This window comes from Stegodyphus dumicola, chromosome 11 (assembly GCF_044657685.1).
Source record: "Stegodyphus dumicola isolate Sdum_Otavi_A_Nest chromosome 11, ASM4465768v1".
Classification (NCBI taxonomy): domain Eukaryota; kingdom Metazoa; phylum Arthropoda; class Arachnida; order Araneae; family Eresidae; genus Stegodyphus; species Stegodyphus dumicola.
The window spans coordinates 156,502,239-156,520,317 of record NC_140778.1 but is presented as its reverse complement, the minus strand read 5'-3'; the positions used below and the strand labels follow the sequence as shown (position 1 = coordinate 156,520,317).

The 18,079-nt window shown below is 32.6% G+C and overlaps 1 protein-coding gene and 1 non-coding gene across 2 annotated transcripts in view; both read left to right on the top strand.

Annotated features, from left to right (window-relative positions):
* Positions 1 to 18,079, top strand: part of LOC118195316 (monocarboxylate transporter 10-like) — a 587,842-nt gene that overhangs the window by 208,350 nt on the left and 361,413 nt on the right. The gene's annotated exons all lie outside the window — the stretch shown is intronic.
* On the top strand, positions 7,911 to 7,992 carry TRNAS-AGA (transfer RNA serine (anticodon AGA)). Its single transcript has one exon. It is a non-coding gene; the product is annotated as a tRNA-Ser (tRNA).

The following is an 18,079-nucleotide window of genomic DNA, read 5'->3' as shown; positions in this document are numbered from 1 at the left end:
CAATTCAAGTTTGTGTAATTAGTACGCAGTCCTTTCTTCGCGTATCGAACAGCACTTGCAAACCCCAACCTGCCATATGATAGGCGTCGGCTTTTCGCGAGTGGGCGGAGATGACTTAACGGGCGGCTTAGTGTCGATTGACTAGTTCTCCGTCAGTTCGACCCGTCAAATGTGTCTTGCCAGAACGAGGGGGGTCACGACACACGGTGGCTCGCGAGAGTGAGAATTGACATACTCAACCACGCGATAGGCAAAAGGGTGGAGCTCTTTCAAACCGCTCCAAAATGTTCCCGGAGGGATACTTCATAGTTCATCTGATCTGTAACGAGATTCGAGCAAAGATTGCCCCTTGTGATCATTTGTTATGCGGCGTAAGGGCAAGGTTTTCTAAATATTTTATTAAATAATTAAATTTGTAATTTATGTTTCCGTTGTATGCACATCGATGTCTCCTTAACACATCTTTTTTTTCTACTCGTAAATTAAAGAAATTAAAACAGGTTTATGGATGAAACGGGATTAATTAGATTATAAAAGCCCTCGAGGGTTACCTGCCTGAACAGGGTTACAGAAAGAGATCCGAAAATTGCAATCGATTTATTGCACATTGTGAAATATCGTTGTACAAAATTTTCAATAAATTTCGAAAAATGTGTGTAATTTTTATGTGCATGTAAAGCAATAATGCGGCAATATCCGGGTATAAGCAATGACAGATTATACGTAGATTAAACGATGCGCTATGCATAGCGCTTCAAAACGATTTTTTTTTCTTCTTTTTCTTTCTCCCTCATTCTCATTTTCTGTTCTTTTTTTTTTTTTTTTAAGCTCTTTCTTTCTTTCTTTTTTTTTTTTTTTTAGCTTTCTTTTTAGCTTATATCCAAAGAGCTATTATACTCAAAACGTCGCTTCACCCTCTGCATTGGTTCACCAAATACTCTAGCCATGTATTATATTTAAAGAAACTAAATAACGAAGAATCTGCATGAATATTTCTCCCATTGTAAAAAAAAAAAAAAAAAAAAAAAAAAAAAAAAAAACTAATAAGCTTACAGCCATCCAATTTTGAATAGCGTAGTCCTCCAACCGAACGTGGGCACTTGGAAGCCCGAAGTTAGAATTTCGAATTTCTTTTATTATATATTTCAAATCTTGTAAAACTTTAGCGAATTTTTGATTAACCAACTTAATGATTTCAAAGGGGGCAATGGCAACACTGTACGGAGGGGAAAAAAGACATTTTTTATCTTCAGCGAGACTTTGTATCGGAAATTATAAAGATATGCTCTTTTTCAATTACTTCGTGATATTGCTGTTCAGTTGAATTTTATGATTTCAATTCGAAGAACAGGATATTTAATAAATAAAAGTAATACATAAAACGTTAAAAGAACGGACTTAATGCAAAATCTGAAAGCTTTAAGGTTATTTATGGGGGGGGGGGTTCGTTTTGAATGCACCCAGGAATGAAAAGAATTGCATCTAGTGATTCAGTAAACGTATTTAAGGAGACTAGATACTTTAAAATTTTTTTATTAAAATCTTTGATTTATTTTTATGAATATTATTAAATGGTTTAAAAGCAAAATGATTTTAAACTGAAAAAATATTTTGCAGAAATTTGCTTTTAAATTAAAATTTTTTTTGGAGAAAAATTTAGCGATTAAAATATTCTTCACCTCCTACAATTTTCAACTTTTTTACCAAATTTTTTATTGTATTTATTAGAATGTTCTTCTTAGCTTTAAAGATCGATTTTACAATTAATGAACTAGCTTCTGAGAATAAAAAGCACATTCATGTGTAAGAACTTTAAGAGGAAAAAAATATGATTCAAATTTAGATTTCCACTTCCAATATTTTTTCTTTGCAATATTTTGCAAACTTTGTTGCTATCAAGTGCATAATAATGAACAAGCAGTAAAGCTATTAAGACGTCTAAGTGAATTTTAACAGTTTAAGCAGAAGGATTTATCGAAAAAATACAAATTGAGGAAACACAGTTTAAGAACTGTAAACTGAACTAAAGGGGAAACAAATCATTTCCAATTTCTTAAGCATTTTCTTGCTAATCAATATTGGTATTGGTAACGTTATGCCACGATATTGTGAATTTCACAATGTGCCCGGCTCAATAAAAATGTTGCCGTAAAAATGCATCAAGTGAGATTCCCAAAAGAGAATAATATCAATTTATCATTTTATTTATTTTTTCAAAAGGCAAAATTTAAAATTTGAACAGACATAAAACTTTTTTTTATTTAAAACTGCTCAGCAGCATGCATGATTTTTAAGCCATTTTTTCTCGCATGTAAATTGCTCTTTTAATTAATTTAAATGTATTTTAGCTTATTAAAGAGTTTAACGCTTGCTTGAGTACAATTTTCAATAATACTGTTATTATTATTTACTTGTTCCGCCCTAAGGCACTACACGGAAGGGTGTGTGTGTGTGCGATAATGGCAAAGCCTCGAGGGCTATCTGCCTAAGGGGAGCGATGCCTTCGTGGAGGACTTTCTAAGGGAAACTGGCTCGCATACACGTTACACATGGGGAAAACCACGAAAACGCCCATGCAGCCAGCCCGTTCGCGGGATTCGAACCTCGGACCGAACTACCAGTGTTCAGCGACTTTACCGCTCGGCCGCTGGTGGGCACTACACGGAAGGGAGAGATGCCTTCGTAGAGGGCTTTATAAAGGAAATTGACTCTTACTAACACGTTACACATGGGGAATAAAACCACTCAAATGTCCATGCAATCAGCCCTTTCGAGGGATTCAAACCTCGGACTACAGTGATAGTACTACAGTGATACCAGTACTACAGTGATACCAATACTCAGGGACTTTAACGCTTGGTCACTGTTCAATAATACTGCAGTCGGTAATATGATCACTATCATTTTGCAACCTCTTTCTGTTTCTTTCATCACCAATAATTTCCGTTTCTGTAGAAGCAAAACAAAATTGACCGCACAAGTTGACTGTGCCAAAAATTATTACATTAAGTTAGGTTTTGTATTTATTAAGTTTTGAATAACTAATATATTAACTTATAAATTGGATTAATATTGCAGCACTACTTTTCCATCGATGATAAATTCGCTAAAATAAAAAATAATAATAATAATAATAAAAAATAAATAAAAAAATTTAAAAAAAATAAATAAAAAATAAAAAAATAATAAAAAAAATATTTTTTGTCACTGGAAATTGAACCAATCAATGCACGGCTACAAGTTAAAGTACAATAACAATCGCATTTTCCGTTGTTCCACACCCATCCATAAACTCTAACTAATCTTCCTTCACCTCTCTATGTCACTGTCTTCCCCCCCCCTTTTTTTTTTTCTCTTTTTGAGGCTCTTGAAGTTGACCATCAGCGAACTGAATTCAAACTTAGTCCAAACAAGGATAGATAAATTTCCGACGGACCGTAAGGGGTCATCCCGAACAACAAATTTCGTCAAATACTGTCAGAGGGTTTCTACTCATCACACTAGTTTTACTTGAGCTGTTTCCAGAATTAAGTATCAATAAACTCACAATCAATAGATCTACATATGTAAAATATTAATTAATTAAAATAACTATGAGCAAGAAATAAGAACATACAAACACACAAAGTGGTCACAAATAATATGCAATGAATATGCTATACATGTATGATAAATAGACAAATACAAATAAAATAAAATAAATATGAAAGCTCTCATATTTTATATTACGCCCAAAGGGGCGTTTTTTACTTCCTTGTACGAAGTAAAAAGGAAGTATTGTAATCGCGAAAAGTTTCAGGCAGCATATTTCAACGAAAATATCCATTTTGACCGCTATCGAATGCAATCTAACGATGTTTTTGCGTGATATCTGTACGTAAGGACAGAATAAAAGACTCTTTTCCTCCAAAAAAGTTATAAAACTGCTTTAAAATGAATTCTGAAGAGAATTTTTCGTGGCGTCTGTACGAACGTATGTACGTACGTGCGTACGTACGTATCTCGCATAACTCGAAAACGAGTAGCCTCAGAACGTTGAAATTTTGTATATAGGACAGCTATAACATGTAGATGTGCACCTCGTATTTTGGTTGCAATCGGCCGCACCAAACGTATATAAATATATTTATATATATATCCACACTGTTACCCGGCTCAGTGATCTCAGTTTCTTTACTCTTATATGTTTGTAAATTGTACATTTTTTGCTTTAAAAAGATTGAATTATGTTGTTTTTATCTTCCGGTTAAGGTTTTTATGCATTTAGTAAATCTGTATGCAATATTTTTAGAATTATCAACAACTTTAAAGTTGTTTAAGTGCCGCTAAGTCTTTTTTTTACGGCGGCCATTGATTGTTTACATTTGAAACAGCAGACTAGTGGATTTGTTGCCAACCTAGAGAAACTTAGCTTCGCAACATTGCGAATTAAATCATGCTTAATCTTTTCTGGAATTTTTTCGAGGAAATAAGTGTTTAAGATTTACTTCGTAATTTTTAATATACATATTTTGAGCTTTTATGTATTTTTGCCTTCTCGCGAAGTGAGAACTGAATTAATTGAATGAGAAATACTCAATCGTCTGTGAAAAACTGTTTCTTTTCTTTTCTTTTCTTTTTTTTTCGCTTAATTTCTTTTATACATCATTCTAGCTTTATTATAGTATTTGAATAGAACATGTGGCAACTATTAGATAATTCTATTCTTTAAATGATATAAATTTTGTGCATTATGAGTTATAATATGAACAAAATATAATACTGTTAAGTGAATTTAGCGCCAGAGTGTCGCTATGGTAAACAAATAATAGAGTGAATTTTAAAGAATGCATTTATTCTATTGTGGTTTATGCGCTGTCGGCGAAGCAGATTTAATTCAATCCAATAAGTTTAAATGAAATGCGAGAAAAAATGCGTATAATTTAATATTCCGTACAGGGAATTTATGTGGTGTACACATCAGATTTTTTCATTTACACATACATACACGTTTTAAACGCATTTGGCCTAAAAGGGGCATGTCTTCAGAATTTCCGACAGACAGTCTCGTGCGCTGGAGATAAAAATCTATTATTTCGCACAGTGTGTTGCCAGTGCTATCTTTGTTGAATTTTGTAATAAAAAATTCATTAGTTTTACAAAATATGAAATAGAGAATGAAACAAATTTCAAATTTGTGCTTCCACATGCCCATATTTGCAGTAGGATTACGTCATTCAAAAATCGATAGCACTATGTACCGTTGTTTTATCACAATACGAGAAACATGCATATAATCATGCATTCATTACTTAATTTCCTTAAATGTAATACAGAGCGACAATATTTGGTGGCAACAATTCGTAAAGTGATACAGATTTTTATATTGTTTCGACACAAAATGCCAAAATGCCGTTTCGAGTCTAATAATCATTTTGGGCTAATGAAATAAGCATTAGTTCCTTTGGGCTAATAAAAATAGAATACACGTAAAAGCATATTACAAGTAAATAAATATTTGTATAGAATACAACTTAATGTTTATTTTACATAACTTTTGGCTGTTATTCCCAGCGTACATTATAAAATATTTTAGCTTGTATAGCACCTTAAGATTTATTTAGGGTTTTCATACGCAGAGAACCCGTTGGCGCCGTTGAATTTTTACTCGCCAAGCTCGCGGTTCATCTACGATGAGCCGAACCGTAAACGTGATATTTTGTAAACGTGATTTTTAGTGCATGTAAATTCAAGTTAGCAGATAAAACAATATATTAAGCATATGGTAGTAAAAATTCACAGAAAATAAGCATGTGAATATATTATTAAGCCCAAGACAATATATAAGCATTTATAACGGAAATAAAAATTCATTTAAAAAATATAAATTAGAATTAATGTACTGAAATTTACCGGTTAAACGTGATATACGAAAAAATTTGTCTTAAATTCCAGTTAACACAGAAAACAATATATTCCTTACACCAGTAGTGGTTTCCTAATTTTGATGACCATGGTGATGCATCAATCTATTTTCATCTTAGATAATCAATAATATTTTTTTATTTCAATTTAATCATCTATTTATGTCACACCTACCATCCTCTGAAAGGTTATTGTTAGAAAAGCATTAACAATATATTGTTAAAATTTTACGCCATAAAAATTGATTTATTGTCATAATTTTAGATGACAATAACCAATAATAAAAATAAAAGCATTATTTAATTATTTAAAATGCACATGCACATTTTTGAGGTCTACGAAAACAAATTATTTTAGACGTTGGAAACCTCATGGTTCTTAGAGCTGTTAATAATTAAGAACACAACGTGAACAGCCGTGTTACAAATTAGCATTCACCCTTCCTTTCATCCCGAACCGAGAACCGGCATCTATCTACGAAAATATTTCTATCTATTCTTTGTAAAAAAAAAAAAAAAAAAAAAAAAAAAAAAAAACTGAAATGTTTCAGATTTTAAATTACGTCCAAAGGGGCGTTTTTTAACATTTTGTGTGTTACCTTTCTTTATTAAATATCATGTTCCTCGTACTTAAACCATAAGATTCAGTGCAACAGCAATATCGCAACATAGTTTTAAAACGAGCATATCTTTAGAATTTCCGATACAGAGACTCACGCGCTGGAGATAAAAATGTTTTTTCTGCACAACGTTGCCATTGCTCGCTTTGAAATCCTTGAGTTTGTTAATCAAAAATTCGTCAAAGTTTTAAAAAATAGGAAATCGATCATAAAACAAATTTCAAATTTCAAATTTGGTCTTCCACATGCTCATATTCGTTGGAGGATTACGTTATTCAAAATTCGATGACTCTATGTACCGTTGTTTTATTACAATACGAGAAATATACATACATTTATGCAGATTTTTCATTATTTAATTTCCTCAAATATAATGCAGGACTCTAACATTTTGTGGCAACAGTCTGAAAAGTGAACCGACATTTATGAGTCCGACGCAAAATCGCAAAACGAAAACAATAGTCCTTCAGGGACAAAGCCCCTTTGGACTAAAAAAAAAATCTGAAATGTTTCAGATTTTAAATTACGTCCAAATTAAATTACCTTTTTTTAACGTTTTGTGCGTTATCTTTATTTGTTAAACATCATGTTCTTCGTACTTAAACCATAAAATTCAATTCAACAGGAATATCGCAAAATAGTTTTAAAATGAGCATATCTTTAGAATTTCCGATACAAAAACTCACGCGCCGGAGATAAAAATGTTCTTTCTGCATAACGTTGCCATTGCTCGCTTTGAAATCCTTGAGTTTGTTAATCAAAAATTCGTCAAAGTTTTAAAAAATAGGAAATCGATCATAAAACAAATTTCAAATTTCAAATTTGGTCTTCCACATGCTCATATTCGTTGGAGGATTACGTTATTCAAAATTCGATGACTCTATGTACCGTTGTTTTATCACAATACGAGAAATATACATACATTTATGCAGATTTTTCATTATTTAATTTTAACATTTTGTGGCAACAATTTGAAAAGTGAACCGACATTTATGAGTCCGACGCAAAATGCCAAAACGAAACTAATAGTCCTTCGGGATTCAAATCCCTTTGGACTAATAATAAATAAGAGAAGAATATAAATCTGCAAATGTGAACAACGACAGTGATAATTCAACAAAATAAACGCTAGAGGAATGGTTGCAAACTGCGAACAAGCGAATATTATAAATCCGATGGGTTACCAAGTTTGAACTATTATCGCCAAAGTTGGCAATGTTTACATTTACCAGGTTCTCTGCTGAAGTGCTACCTTTATTTAATAATAATATAAAATTAATATTGAAAAGAAATGCTTTTATCATGTGAAAGAACTTTAGGTTTACGCTTTTAAAAGAAAATTAGATTTTTATGCTTAGTGCTTGAAAGTAACGCATCTCTTCTCGAAGTAGTCGTGGCCGAGTGGTTAAGGCGATGGACTAGAAATCCATTGGGATCTTCCCGCGTAGGTTCGAATCCTACCGACTACGTTGTCTTTTTGAACGCATAACATCTCGTCATAATTACCTTGTGGAACCGACAGACAAAACTATTAAAAGACAGAAATATTTCTTCTTAACAAAACCGTGTTATTTAAAATTTGTTGAATTCAGCTCGAAATCTTCACACTATTCTAATTTTATTAGATTCAGTTCTTTAAAGTGCAAGGAAAAGTTACTGATTAAGGTTCTGGAGTAAAATTTTGGATCTTTTTTTAATTACAAATGCACAGGGTGCTTCGTGAATCCTTACAAAACTCTGAGAAATAATATTATTTATTCTTAAGAGATAAAAATTGACCAAAACCAAACCTTTTCGATTCATACTTTTTTTTTTTTTAATGAAACCTTAAAACATGTTATAACATCAAATCCATGCAAGAGAATAAACACGATTTTAAATGAAAACAGTAGTAACCTTGAGTTTGGCGTAGATTTATGTGAAGATCTCAGTCGATTTCGAGGGCAGCAGGTACAGGTCAAGCTTCGTCAGGAACAAAGCATCTTGCAGATTTCTTTGCTCCTGACGAAGAGGCATTTGTTCCTTCTTGCCCTCGAAATCCATTGAAAACTTGAAATAAATCTACGCCAACTTAAGATTGTTATGCTACGAATTTTATGATTTTAAGTATTATAAAATTTAACAAAATGCATCAGTATTTGATTGAAAAATTTCCAAGAGCAATTTCCAAATATTTGAAAAAAAAATGCGTTTAATTTACTATAGCAATTATTTGAAAGCATTTTTGTCTTGCGAAGTAGCATCAAAGAAAATGCAAAATAAAAAATGGCAAAAGACAATAAATGTGAGACTGTGGATTTTACTCTTGAAATGTCACCAATGAATGAAATTTTTTTGGAAAAATGAAATTCCAGTCATGCTGAAAATGAAGTTAAATAGAACCCCAGGATGCGTGACGCACATATTTTCCCATTTCATTTCAAATTTTCAATTTTTGATTTAGTTGATATCAAATATAGTCATATATTTTATTTTTTTATTCATTTACTTCAAATAAAAGTTTCATAATTCAAATATAATTTTCTGATTAGCTGATTTCGTATTATGATAATTTTTGATTTATCTCACTTAGTTCAATTATAATACTGCATTAAATGATTAACAATGTTAAGTTGTTATGGGATTTAAGTAGTACGCAAAGAGTAATGAGGAACTATATTGGGAATTGTTTAAAGTAAATAATATTTCCTTGACTAATTATACAAAGTCCTCTGTGAGCATCACAGGTTTAGCATACTGTTGGGACTCAATCCAGGAGAAGACTTAACGGTTTATTATATATATATATATATATATAGCGCTCGTGTCGAATGGGGGTACTAAAGTACTGGAGAACTCGTGTCGAATGGGGGTACTAAAGTCGAATGGGGGTACTAAAGTACTGGTACTAAAGTACTAAAGTACTGGAGAAAGTCCTCCTGAGATTTGTGGGAAGGTAAAAAGAGGAAAACCTATGGATATGTCCCCTGGGGTCGCTTCTGTCAAAATTGGAATCGAACGTCCCACTCTCGAGGGTGGATAATATGGCTAAATTAAAGACGAGTTGAGCCAATTTCAACATGCATTAAGTTTCAAGTGTCCAGCCATTTAAAAGAGCAATAATATAATAATACCGAAGTAATTTCATGACAATCGTGATAATATCCGACCAAATGCTATGCTCATGGAAATATTTTACGATTAAATATAAATTTCTGTTCACATAAATGCAATTTTTTTAATATTTTTATAAATAATTCAAGAATTAAGCTTAATGTATTTCGAAGGATAGCTGCAAGGGCCACTTTGTTCAGAAATTAGTCATCTAGCTCAAGTTCGTTAGTAGAGAATTAAAATGAATAAATAAATGAATAAAATAAAATAAAAAAAATCTATTTGACGCTGCATTTTAAAAATAGAATGGAGGAACAAGATCATACAATTATCTAAATTGCTTATTAACGTAAATATTTTACAATGTTTTATACTACAAAGGCCTAAAAATATTCAATTATTATCCTTTACCTGATTAGTCAATTAATTAAATTTTATCATTATAACATTCAATTATTATCCATCAATTAGTCAATTAGTTAAATTTAATTAGAGTATTCAATCATTATCCATTTAATTCCTGAATATGCGAAATTTGCACATAAATATTCAGAGTTGTATTTAAGGCAGAATTTTACTAATTCGTTTTGTTTTCTGCTATACAAGGATCACACAAATGTAAGATTTTATAGTGCACTAGCTTTACCCGCGGCTTCCCTTCCGTTGGTGTCCTTAAATAAGTTTCAACTCCGCGTAAATTTAAAAAATACACTCCGCGTAAAATTTCGAAATTAAGAACATTGGAGTTCGCTTTGAAATTGCATCCTGACAACAAAGAGTTAACAATAGCAAGTGGAGTATTGTTTCATCTGTGATTAAGCTGGAGAAATAATTAAGGTACAAAAACAGTTAAACCAACATAGTTCCTATCATCCAGAGAGCGACACAAGTTTCTAAATTTCCAGAAATTTGGATAATTAGCTCAAAAGTTATAATTTTTATCACCAATTTATTGCATCCACACGGGAAGACCTAAGAAAAAATCCCTAACGTCGCTATTGAGTCTCATTCAAATTAGCGTTTTTAGAGTTTTTAATTAATATCTCAGCTGATTAAAGTCGTACAAAGATGAGAATGCTATCGATGGATTCCGACGAATTTTTGGAATCAGGGGATATGTGTCTCGAAATTCAACTAACCGCCGTTCTATATATATTTGTGAAAATATAAATTGGCGAGTGGCCAAATCCCTTTAGTAGGGAAAAACCCAACAAAGTAAGTGAAAAATGTACTGGGAAAGTAGTTTTTAATTAATATCTTAGCTGATTAAAGCCGTACGAAGATGAGAATGATATCAATGGATTCCGATGAATTTTTGGAATCAGGGAATATTTGTCTCGAAATTCAACTAACCGCCGTTCCATAGATATTTGTGAAAATATAAATTGGCGAGTAGCCAAATCCCTTTAATAGGGAAAAACCCAACAAAGTAAGTGAAAATTGTAGAGGGAAAGTAGTTTTTAATTAATATCTCGGCCAATTGAAGTCGTCCAAAGACATTTTATAGCCTATAACTTTTTCTAATATATCAAAAATATTTCTTGAAAATTTCATTATGATCGGTTAAGGCGTTAAAGCGTAAAAAACAAACAATCACACAGTAAGGATAATATCTTCACCAATATTCACCAATGCTGAAAAATGGTTTCATAAAATACTGTACCTTATTTTGGGAAGATCTGTTGTCATGAGTGCATATCTACAAGTATTGGTATTTAAAGAAATAAAAGTGTAGCTATGCTTTTTTGAACGACTTAACAAAGCAGTAAATTATGTAGACATACGTAGTCAGTCAAATAAATGAGATTAGTTTTTTTTAATTGAATGATTGATGCTTTTTTATATTTTAGTTTTAATTAGAAAATACTATCTTATATTTTAAATTATTATTTAATAAGTATTTTAAATTATTATTTAATTAATATTCAAAATTATTTAATTGTTAAATAAATTTAATTATCAAATAAAACTAAAAATAAATTCTTATTTAAGTAATGTTTTTAATTATTAAATTATGAAATAAATTTAATTATCAAAAAAGACTATAGTGATTCCTATAGCAATTATCCTTTTTATAGCATCTTTTCAATGTTATGAAATATAGTTAATACATTTGTTTAACGTCGTTAGACGAATACATAATTTATGAACGTTCCCTTTAATTCAGTAGGCGCGGCCGAGTTACTTGAATTCCCATTTAGCGCGCACTTCCAATTCTCTTCCTTTAATTCATTGAGATTTATATTCATGTTTTCTAGGCAAGATGAACATGTTGGCGTTTAATCGCTACATGTGACGAAAGGGGTTATTGGGGTGGGGGGGAGGGAGTAATGTGACGTTTTCTTCCAACAAAACGTTTAGTATTTTATGATAGGCTACGCCCGTATAATCGCTTCTTCAACATCAGCAACTTGTTCTATTACATTTTGATATTTTTCTATCTTCAAAGGGTGGTTTAAAACCGCACGTTTCTATCTACTTATTTATATTGATTTATTTGGTTATTTATTGAGCAATGAAAATCCCCTGGAAATTTAAAACATGGGGGATGTCAAGAATATGCTGCAAGCGAATGGATTTCGCAGAAGGGTTTAGTAAGGAAGTGTACCGATTAAATTTATGAAAGCATTTATGTTTGGAATACTTTATGCTTAGGATGTTTCTCATAATAATGCTGAAGTATGCCAAATTTGGGTGCTTCTTTTTATGGAATTCAATAAATTCACTTAAGCTACTACCGTGTAATGCATTTAGATATTTATTTTAGATTTCATATTGAATATTTTACTATGTATCATTTTTAAATGTTAAACAGTACATGGTATTCGAAACAAATTTTGTTTCTTTTGCTCAAAAGGTAATAATATTATATTTGCACGTATTTTTTTTTAGGTCTACAAGTTTGTTACTTTTATTTACAAGGTACATTCGTAGTTTGAAAGCTACATTGTAGGTAATATTTAAGGTGGATTTCTAAAAGCTTTCAAAGAGGCAATCTGCCAAGTTGTGTGATTTATTAATACTGTAAGACTTAATCTGCCAAGTTATAGATTAATTGTAGGTAGCAAGAGGTAATCTGCCAAGCTGTAGATTTATTAATACTGTAAATAAATTTAATTATCAAGTAAAACTAAAGTAAATTATTATTTAAGTAATCTTTTTAATTATTAAATTATGAAATAAATTTAATTATCAAATAAGACTATAGTGAATAATCTAATAAGACTATAGTGAATAATCTAATAAGACTATATATAATAATAACAACACTATAGTGAATAATATAATTGTCAAATAAGACTATATGAGTTCTATCGGAGGGTAATTTTATCGCCTAAAGAGACGCAAAGAATATGAAAGATGGATTTTAGATATTTCTAATGTGAATTTATTATTGCAGTAAATGTAATATCTATAAGGAAAAGAAATGCTTCATTTCTACTCAGTTCATTTAAAGCTAGTTTCAAACTGTTAACATTTAATCCTAGTTAAAAGTAATTGATTAGTTATCCTAAAATGAAAATTTTAGGAATGAAGGAAGACTTATTGAAGAAAACTCAAAACCGTTCACAGGCCTTGAATTTATAGTAGACGTTTTCTTTCATTAAAGATTTTATAGTTGTTGAAGATAACAAATTAGTAATAATAAATGACAATGTTCTTTGTAAAATAAGTTTGCCTTGTAAAACGAGAATCTATTTCTAAGCCTAGAATTTTGTTTCAGTTTTACCTTTCAGTAAAGATTTCATAGTTGTTGCAGATAACAAATTAATAATTTTAAAATGGAAAGCTTTTGAGCAAAATGAATTTTCGTCGTAAAACGAGAAGTCATCTATAATCTCAATTAGTTTAAGTTTTTTCCTTTCAGTTAAAAAGTACAGTTGTTGAAGATAAGAAATTAGTAATTTTAAAACGAGAGTGTTCTGAGCAAAATGAATTTGCCTCGTAAAACAAGAAGTTATCCATAAGCCTAGAACTTAGTTTCAGATTTTCTTTTCAGTAAAGATTTTATAATTGTTGATGATAATTGATTCGTAATCTTAAAATTAGAATATTATGAGAGAAGTACTAAGTTTGTGTCGTAGACGAGAAGCCATCAATAAGCATAGAGTTTAGTTTGAATTTTTCAATGTAAAGTTTTAAAAATAAAAAAATTGTAATCTTAAAATGAGAATGTTACGAACGAAATACGTTTGAGTCCTAAGACGAGAAGACATCATAAACTTAGAAATGGGTTTCAATTTTTTCGTACAGAAAAGATCTTACAGTTCTTTGGGGTAACTGATTAAAAGAATTTTACAAGAGAAACCGATAAGCTTAGAAAGAATGGACATCATTCATAAATTAAATTTCAGATTTTTCTTTTAGAAAATATTTTATAATCTCTCGAGCTAATAGTTTAGTAATCTTGAAATGAGAACCTTTTGAACAAAACAAGTTTGCTTCTTAAAACTAGAAAAAATAATAAATATTCAAGAAATTGATGGGAATTCACTTTATAACCTTAAAATGAGAACTTAATAAACGAAATGTGATTGCTAAAGGCCATCCACAGACGTAAGAATCTAAATTCAATTCTTGTATCTTTCGGGAAATATTTTATAATTGTAGACCATAAAAACAGAGAACTGAAATTTAAAATTAGATGTCATTCATCAGTGTTATACATAAGACTGATAATCTGAGGTCCAGAAATAGAAGATAAGAAGCATAATTTAGCATTTCCCAAACTGAGGTTAAGGTTTTTTCAAGTTCTGATTCTACGAGTCTTTCATTCGTTGTTGATATTTAAAGCTTGGAAATTTGAAAAATGTCTAGTTATACGAAATTTACAAAAAATGGAATTTCCGAAATAAGCCGGTGCGTAAAATATTTGAATACAATGAAGCAAAATTTATAGCACATAATAAATATTTGAGAAAATTATAATGTCAACTGAATAATTAAAGAATCATTTATAAAATTTAGCCGAAATGTTTACAAATACAGATTTATATACTAGGTGCAAAATTAGGAGACTCTGCACATTATGTCGAAGTTGTGAAAAACAAATGGACAGATAAATTTGTTATGAATATGCATTTATAACTGAGAAAGAGACAGACGTGCCATTCAAAAGTCATTTTATATACGCAGGATTATCAGTAAAGATCATAGTGGAGGAATGTCCAAAATCCGCGTCGTGATATCGAATTGTAGATGAGTCTAATTATAGGGTATGATTCCCTCTCATAGTCAGACAGGTTTCTCAGCCTGTCTGACTATAAGATTGTCGGCAGATTGTAGAGAGTGAACTGCAGAGAGATACGGGTAACTGTAGAGAGTGAAACTCAGTCATACTCAGAAATAGTCTTGCCTACTGGTAACTGAGAAGTCCCTGAAGCCGTCGATCCCACTTTTTTAGGAAGGCATTTTTCAACTCTGGAATGTTTCCCGGAGGGGAATGACTAGAGGAAATCGACCTCCAGAACTTCCTAAACATGCTCCATAGAATTAAAAACAGAAGGTCTCGACGACCAATTCATGAAGCTAATAGCCTCACTTTCTAGGTAATCGTCTACCAAACGAGACCTGTGAGGACAAGTTATATGGTCCATTAACAGAACCCAGGACGAGATGTGTCCTTGAAAGTCGAACATAAGTCACTATGATCTTCTCTCTGTGCCTCACAGCGGTCAGGGAATCTTTTCCAAAGACATGCAGGGATGTATGGCCGTCCGACATAATGTCTGCCCAAACTATTATACCTCCACCAACATAATGATCCTTTTCCCTGATGAGGAAGGGATGATATTGAGTTCCAGATTTTCTCTAGATACAGGTACACCGAGAATCAGTGCCCAAGCTGAATCTTGACTTATGTGTAAAAGGCACAGTGCTCCCAAAAAGTATCCCAAAACATATACAAAAAATACACATTTTGTCTGCACTATTATAAACGCGCTACCGTGTGTGCTGCAGAGGGCAGGACTTAAACATACAGCCCTATCTCATCCGGGTAACTCATCCATCAAAAATCTCGTTAAGCATCCGGGTAACTGTGGAGAGTAAAACTCAGGTTCCAGTGGGGTACAGTTCACGTGAGAGCTGTGAAGCCGTACCATTCCAGTGTTGCCGCGCTAAAAGTGCGAAATAATGATCCTTATTCATTGTTGTGGATCTTGATCGACCTTGTCAGGTTCTTTCGATATGGATCCAGTGTCTTGAAACTGTTTCTACGAAATTCAAATGACACAGGTCGTTAGATTGAGTTCTGTAGCCCACCTGCACTTATGACTGCCCTGCTTCCAATCTACCGACAATTCTTCATCTCATTCCGTCAGCCATACGTTCGTGGCTGTTCATTTCACCTGATAATTCATAAAATTTACCCAAGTCTTGCGAGAAATACGGTGAATGTCACGAATGAGAACGAGCACCACAAATCTCGAAAAACCACTCAAGCCCTTACATTCTCTGTACAATCACAGTTCTGCAGACACGCACATGTGAGCTTAAGCACATGTGAGTTCTGCAGACACGCACTTTAGGTATAAAAAGCACGAGTCATTGCGCGACTCTTAGTACTGTTAGCTTAGGCATAAAAATATGCATGAGCTGCAATTTTCTTAATTTTGCACGCCAGTATATTATAACATAGCAATTTCTGTTTTGTAAACATCATCAAAAACGTTATACAGTTTCAGATTTTAATTAATTAATTAAGCGTACAATAGCAAGAAAAGAGTTCGAAAATAAACAAAAATAGCACAGGAATTGCGATATCAAGGATGTCATTGAGGAATAAATGACAAGAACATATTATATTGTTACACTCGCGGTGAGATAGCTTACCCGCAAAGCAGTTTTGGGGTTGCCATAAAATGGCAAGGGAAGGCAAGGTTGCCACATTTGGCGATAAATAGCCCATTTGGCGACAAAATTGGCCATATACCATGGTCGGATGGAGAACCTTCTGGAACGAGTTCTTACCGGTTTAGCCCAGAATGTTCTCGAACACAAGCCGAAAGGTATATAAACCCTGCTGATCTGCAGTCAGTTAGTGCGTCTCAGAGAGTGTGCCTCGTCTAGCGAGCCGTGCGGAGTCGATCGAGTTGTCAGCCGGACAACGAGTGCCGAGTGGGTCCTCGAGTGCACCGAAGGAGTCTCTTAGTGTATCGCGATTAGTGCACCGACGAGAGAGCGTGCTGAGCTCCTGGAACGACTGAACCGAAGAGTCGGGAGCTGTGCTCTTGTGTCGTCGAGTGCATCGCTAGCTGTAGCGTGAAGAGTCTCGAGAGTATGTGGAGTTCCGAGAACGACTAAGCAGAGTCAGGAGCTGTACTCTGGTGCTTTGAGGGAAGCTGTCTCCACCGTTATTGCCTGACAGTGTAAAAGCTGTGTCGCTGATTGCTCCAGCGTATTTACAGTAGCTCATCGAAGACTGTAAAACGTGTTTTGGAGCTGTCCTGACAATACTGACTAATAAAGTGTGTTTCGATACTTCATCAAGTGTCGTCGTTATTCACTCCAAATCTACGAACCCCGTACGAACGTGAAGGAAGAAAAATAACGTAACAACTGATGTCAAGAAGAAAGAAAAACGCAGCAATATATATAAATGTGATGTATCAGCTTTAGTCGTATCTTAAATAATCAGACGATAAGTTTGAAAAGCAGGATCCATTTATTATTATTCAGGAGAAATAGCAGTTACAAAAATCAGATATCCGGAGTAAATAAAAAACTAATAACTTTTTGTATGAAGTTTACTGCATCGTGACATTTAAGAAAAAGTCCCGATATTCCTTTTGCGAGTCTTTTTATAGCCTCTGGAAAGGCGGAGCTTCCATGAAATGACGTCAGCCTCGTCAGCCAATCCAGTTCACTTTAAATATCTCCAGAACATTCTAAAACTGTACGTGTAGAAAAGGCGGGAAAAGCAACTTGACTACGGGGCTGTGCATTTAATTCCACGTACTTTCAAATAAAAGAACGTCGCCATTAAAAATGAAAAGAACATACAGTTAGAATTTTAAGTGTATTCTTGACTATTTTATTATTACATACATATATATATATATATATATATATATATATATATATATATACCATATATTCCGACGTATAATGCGCAATAACAGGTACAAAAATTACATTTTTACTTGTACTTATGGTGTTTATTTACAGGCAATAACACAACTTTTGAACTTAAAAACTTTCCATTATGGGATAACATGAAACATTCATCATCTTCGGCTTCCGTTATACCTTCAGGCACATCATCGATTTCCGTTTCATCTTCACCATCATTGTTACTCATCCATAAATAACCATCTTTCACCAACCCCAAACATCCTTGGTGCAGCACGATTTCCATTTTCTTTCTTAAACTGAATATTTGCTTTTGAATCCAACACTGCGTTATTTCGTTTGACAGGAAACGTATTTACCACTAAATGGAACATTAGATCAACTTTATTT